This window comes from Gossypium hirsutum, chromosome D05 (assembly GCF_007990345.1).
Source record: "Gossypium hirsutum isolate 1008001.06 chromosome D05, Gossypium_hirsutum_v2.1, whole genome shotgun sequence".
In the NCBI taxonomy this organism is placed as follows: Eukaryota; Viridiplantae; Streptophyta; class Magnoliopsida; order Malvales; family Malvaceae; genus Gossypium; species Gossypium hirsutum.
This window is the reverse complement of record NC_053441.1, coordinates 61,450,963-61,457,143: the sequence shown is the minus strand read 5'-3', so window position 1 is coordinate 61,457,143 and position 6,181 is coordinate 61,450,963. Positions and strand designations below refer to the sequence as shown.

The following is a 6,181-nucleotide window of genomic DNA, read 5'->3' as shown; positions in this document are numbered from 1 at the left end:
AAACAATAAAAAAAGTAAGAACACAGATTTTACTTGGAAACCCTTTCGAGAAAAAATCACTGGTAGAGAAGGAAAAATTCACTAATCTTAAAAAATGAATGATACAAGAAGAGTTTTGACTACATCTATTTAAGGGTTGAAAAACCCTATTCTAATCAAAGTCAAATAGAAGAAGAATAGTTTTATACGTATTCAAATAGAAGAGGAGTTTCGATTACATCTACAGCCCTCAGCCTTTCGCCTCCACAGATCCCTTTATTTTGCCATTGTATTTATTTCTTCAACAAGTGAAGGGATTCAGGTCACATAATCTTTAACACTAAAAAAGGAAAATTCTCAATTTTCCTTTTATTGAGTTGGGGTCACCCTTCAATTAGGTCTCAACTCAGTTAGAAAAATTACTTTAATTCTCTTTACATTTAAAATAAATTATATTATTTGAGGGTACTATAATTTTTTTTATTTTAAAAAACTCAATAAAAATATAAATATGATACAATTCGAACTCATACCAATTGAGTTAGTAAAACATTAAATTTATCACTCAACTAAAGCTTTATTTTAACATATTTTATACATTTTTATTTTAATATGCACAATTTATTATCTCCATCAGTTGTATATATTAATAATGTTGTTAATTGAGTTAATGTCACAAGTCAACTCGACACTAACAATTAATTATGATGTATTTATATGTTTAAATTTTGTTTTACTTATAATTTAATCCAAATTTTCATTTCAAATATCATACATATTTTATATGTTATTATGATTAATTAGTTTCAAACCATACGTTTCATTATTTATTTTATGTTATTTTTAAACACATATATGTGTAATTTCCTCGGGTTTCTAATTTAATATAAGTTTTTCCTTTTTTTAAGGTCTTCTGCAAATTGAAATAACACTATTACTTCTTTAAATTTTAATTTTTTTATTTTAGAAATTACTAATGGAATAACTAAAATAAAGTGTTTGTGTAACACCCCAAACCCGGCCTAGAAGTTCAGATATTGAGGAATTACATCAGCTTATTAAAAGCCTTTGTCTTGATCAAACTAAAAACACGTTTCGAAATCCTAAAATTTGGCAACACTTTGACAAATGTCTAGAAAAATCTTAAATCCAAAATCACTTATTTCAACCCAAAAATTTGAATTCAACTCGTGTTTCAAAAATAAGCATTTTGGCAAATCGTTTTCAGCTTAAAAACAAACACTCGTTACAAACCATTTGTTTATTTACAGAAAAATCCTTGAGGGGTTACTTAACTTGCCATCAAAAACTTTTAGAGTTTTTATATTAACTGATAAAATCATCCGAGCTCTTGCACGCCGTCTGATTCTAACTTACCGATTACTTGAAACATCAGAAATAAAATAAAGGGGTGAAGTATATAGCTCAATGTATAACTAAAACTCAAATTGAGATCACACACATTTCGACATAGAAAACAAAAAATCACAAAAAATTTCATAACGATCAGTCAAATTGAATTGAATATGCATCACTATGCCAATGCAATATTTTTAAGAAAATCATAATGCGGATTTTTTAGAAAACGTCCTACCCAACTCTGCTACACACCAAAATAGAGTTCTCCCCCGAACTCATCCATCCAAAACACACCACTAAAGTCATCCCGAGTTGCCTGGAAACAATAACCCGCCACCCCGAGTTGCCCAGCAATAATGGCTTATCAATATACAGTTAAACTGCCAAATCAAATAAATGTGGTCAAGCCACTGTATTGCAACCCAGTTGCCAAAGCAAAATATGTGGTCGAGCCACTAAATACGCAGATCATTAAACTGTTAATACAGAATCTTCCTCCTTTAACATAATTCCGAACCCTATGCAATATGTCATGGCATGCATGTATAAAATCAGAATGGTGAGCATGTAAGACATGCTTATGAACAATAATAGAAACAAATGGCATGGAAGTCCATGCTCTACAAAACAGATTTCTTAAACAATTTAAAAACACATCAGTTTTCCATGGAATCACATGCATGGTTATATAACAGATTCAGAGATACAATTTAACATCATCATACATTATACAAACTTATTATAATTAATTTTTATATATTATAATTATATTATAATTTAGGTTATTTTGGTTTAGGTGAATAGTGGGCCTATTTATATATTATAATTTTATTTATTAATTTTTTTCGGTTAAACCAAAAAAATTCGGTTAACTGACCGGTTTCAAACCGAATTAACCGTTAACCGAAAAATTAAAAAATAATTAACCGACCCTCGACCGAAAAAAATCGGTTAACCGACCGATTAACCGAATTCGGTCAGTTAACCGAATTTTTTCGGTTTTACCTGAATTTTACACACCCCTACGTGTAGCCCATACAGCCTAGACCGTGTGACACACACGCTTGTTACACGGCTGTGTAGTATCGACTATTTCAATTTTGACTTTTCACCAATTGCTGATTTCTCAGATTTTCATAACACACCTGGGTATTTTCTGATACAAAATCTACCACAAGACTTCAAGAACCTAAATTCAGTAATCAAACAACTAATTTTAGTATGGATTCACCAAATTCCAAAAACTCATACAATCACAATCGGTGGTTCTCAATTTTAACAAACCGAAATTGAGTCTTCCAATGCTCAACCACTTACCCAAACAGACAGCACAAGCCCAGCACAACTTAATCCCAGAAGTGGAGTTGTGACCTACTTGATTAACACCTAATAACAAAAGTTTCACGAGATTAATCCATGTACCAAAAGAATGATTAAAGCATTTACTTACGAATACTCGAAAATTTGAAACAGCACAGCAGGAGTTGATCCACCAAACGCAATAATGAAATTGGAAGCACAATAACCCAAGAATCAAGAACAGATTGAGAAATAAAATAAATAAATAATAAAAAAGCAAGATGAAAAGAAGGAACCGCAAGCCACGATGGAACAAAGAAAGAAAGAAAGAAAAAGAAACAGAAAATAGAAGCAATGACTGAAAGAACTTTTCTTGGCAGTTTCAGGAAAGTGGGACAATAATAATTATTTTAATAAATAATAATAATAAAGATATTGATATTTTACCAAATCCAACCAACTTCTTATATATCCTAACAAATTATTAGAAATTAAACTCATCTCGTATACCAATACTAGGATGGCCCACGATCCAAAATAAAAATAATTTTTGCCTTAACATAACGAGACTCAAATTCAAGACTTTTAAGTATACCAAGGCCTTACCACTGAACCATTAAATTGAGCGAAAATAATTTATAAGTCAAATGTTTAAAGATAGGAATTTAGCAAAAATTAAAGGGAAATTTTTCTAAACCAGAACCTCCTACACACAAGCACAACCCTTAACCATTGAATTAAATTAATTTTTTTAAAATATTCACAATCTTAACTTAAAAATCAGGGCATGATCACTTTTGGTTCAACTAACCCAATTCTTTTAACTCGATTTTTGATATGTTTCTAAAAAAATTTGAAGGACTTGGATTTTTTTTCTTATTTCCCATTTCCTTTAGGGATAACTTTTAATTAAGGGTATAGATAAAGATGTGACAAATACCCAAAAGAAGAAGCTGCCCAAATCCACTTTCTAGTTTAGGTATGGGCTGCAACTGGGAGGAGAAACTATTAGGTATTTCTTCACATCAATTTTTCATATAATTAATTCTATGCTACATTTTAATAGATGAGGAATTTTTTAAGATAAAAATTTTATTTTTATTAAAGTTTTTAAATCTTCAAAATTTTATTTATTTATTTAAATAAAAATAATGGAGAATTTAAAGTTTTATATGGAATTTCAAAAGGAGTTTGAATGATTCAAAATATTTTTTTTAAAATTCCATCTAATTTTATTTTATTTAATACGCAGGGTCTCAATATATATATTTAAATATAAACTTAAACTTTAAAAAAATCCATTGATTCTAATATATATTTTTGTGAAATTTTAATAACAGTTTTTTCTAAAAAATATTTATTTAAATAAAATAATAAAAATACTGTTATAAATACATTACTAATGGAGGTCTATAACCCCTTTAAACCCTCGTTAAAGTAATAAGATAAAACTCTCTGGTTCATTTATGATCATGAGAGTAAATTAGATGTTTCGACTAAGAAACTAAAAAGGCTTCATTTACATGCATTTCATTGAATGCAAAGGAGCTTATAAATAAAGTCCCTTGGAGTGAAAATGGAATACGGGAAATTCTCTTGTACTTTTCACCTACAATTTACTTGTTAGTTTTGTTCTCTTTATTTTTCTATAACACGTTATGAGCACAAGTTTCTACAAGTTTATAGTGAAGTTCACATCATTTCAACTTTATATAATTTTCTCGTATAACTTATGTTAAACTATATACGGTATATGTATTTTCATCATTCTTTTATTTTATTTTCTAGATGAAATATTTGCTTTGGGTAACATCTGCATATGTATTTTTACAACTTAAATGTTATAATGATAATCATATCTACATGTTTTTTTTACTAAAAGAAATTTCAATTAATGCAATTTATTTTAAGTTATTATTATGACTATTCCTCTCTATGCTAATATTTGACATACATATTATTATTTCGCAAACTTGGTATATATACTTGGATTATTTTACGATTGAGAATGCTTACTATTGTACTTTTTTTTATTTTGATTGAAATGATTATAATGTCAAATCTTGCCAAACTTGAATTTGTAGCCCTAGATATCTCAAGTAAAAATTATTTTTCATGAGTGTTAAATGTTGAAATTCACTCAAATACTAAAGGTCTAGGGAATATTATATTAGCAGATGAAGAAGCATCAAATCAAGATAAGGCAAAAGTCATGATTTTCATCCGTCATCATCTACATGAAAGATTAAAAGTGAAATATCTAACTGTGAAAGACCCTCTTGAGTTGTGAAATAATTTGAAAGAATGATTTGGCCATCAAAAAATAGTGATAATCCCTAAAGCTCGTTATGATTGGATGCACTTACAGTTGCAATATTTTAAGACTGTAAATGAATACAATTCAGAACTTTTTAAAATTAGTTCTCAACTGAAATTATGTGGAGAAAACATAATTGATGAGGACTTGTTAGAGAAAATATTTTCAACCTTTCATGCTACTAATGTGCTCCTGCAATAGCAATACCATGGAAAAGGTTTTAAAAAATATTCTAAATTGATTTCATACATTTTGATGGTTAGACAAAATAATGAGTTGTCAATGAAAAGCCATGGAATTCGTCCCATTGGTTCTACACCATTCCTAAAGTGAATGTTGCAATACACAATAGTTATAAAAATGAAAAATATAGAGGTGGTGGTTGTGGTCATGGTTGTGGACGTAGTGCAGGACATGGTCGAGGACGTACTAGTAATTGTTACCATGGTGGTCATAGCAGTGGTACTTCTAACCACCAGAAAAAAAATAACAATGAATGACAAAAAGAGGTGGTCAAAATAATCCTTCAAAGAATGTTGAGAATTTATGCTATCGATGTGGTATAAAGGTGCATTGATCATATACCTATCGTACATCTGAGCATTTAGTGAAATTTTATCAAGTATCCATTAGAGAGAAGGGAAAGAATATGGAGACAAATTTTATATGGCAAGATGATGAAATGGAGGCAAAAGATGAAAATATTCACTATGATACTAAAACTGACCATGCCTACAAGGGTGATAAATTTCATGACCTTAATAATATAACTCTCCTAGATGTGGTAGATTTTGTTTGAGAATCATTAGAAAAGTTGATGTTATTTTGACATTTTTATGTTGTTTTAAGTATACTTTATTTTCTTGCATAAAGAATAAGTTATATATTCAATAAATATTTACAATGTTTCTTATATTTTTATTTTATTTATTTTTATGAAGAATATGAATATTCAACAAAATTCGTTGGACCAAAGATCAATGGAGACATGTGTCTTACAGATAGTGCTACAACACACATGATACTCAAAGATAAAAAAATATTTTTTTTCATTTGACAATAAGTGATGCCTATGTTGATACAATAGTGGGAAGTTCCAAACTTATTGAAGGCTTCAAAAGAGTTATTATATTATTATCTAAAGGGACAAAAAATTGTCATTGAAGATGTTTTATTTTCTACTAAGTCTTAAAAAAATTTATTGAATTTTAAAGATATTCATCTTAA

General features: G+C 28.8%; 1 long non-coding RNA gene across 1 annotated transcript; it reads right to left on the bottom strand.

Moving 5' to 3' along the window:
* Positions 1 to 1,404: 1,404 nt before the first annotated feature.
* LOC107903540 (uncharacterized) lies at positions 1,405 to 3,077 on the bottom strand. The gene is made up of 2 exons (XR_001685840.2): positions 2,789 to 3,077; positions 1,405 to 2,724 (listed from the first exon to the last, which is right to left on the bottom strand). It is a non-coding gene; the product is annotated as an uncharacterized lncRNA (long non-coding RNA).
* Between the last annotated feature and the right edge of the window lie 3,104 nt (positions 3,078 to 6,181).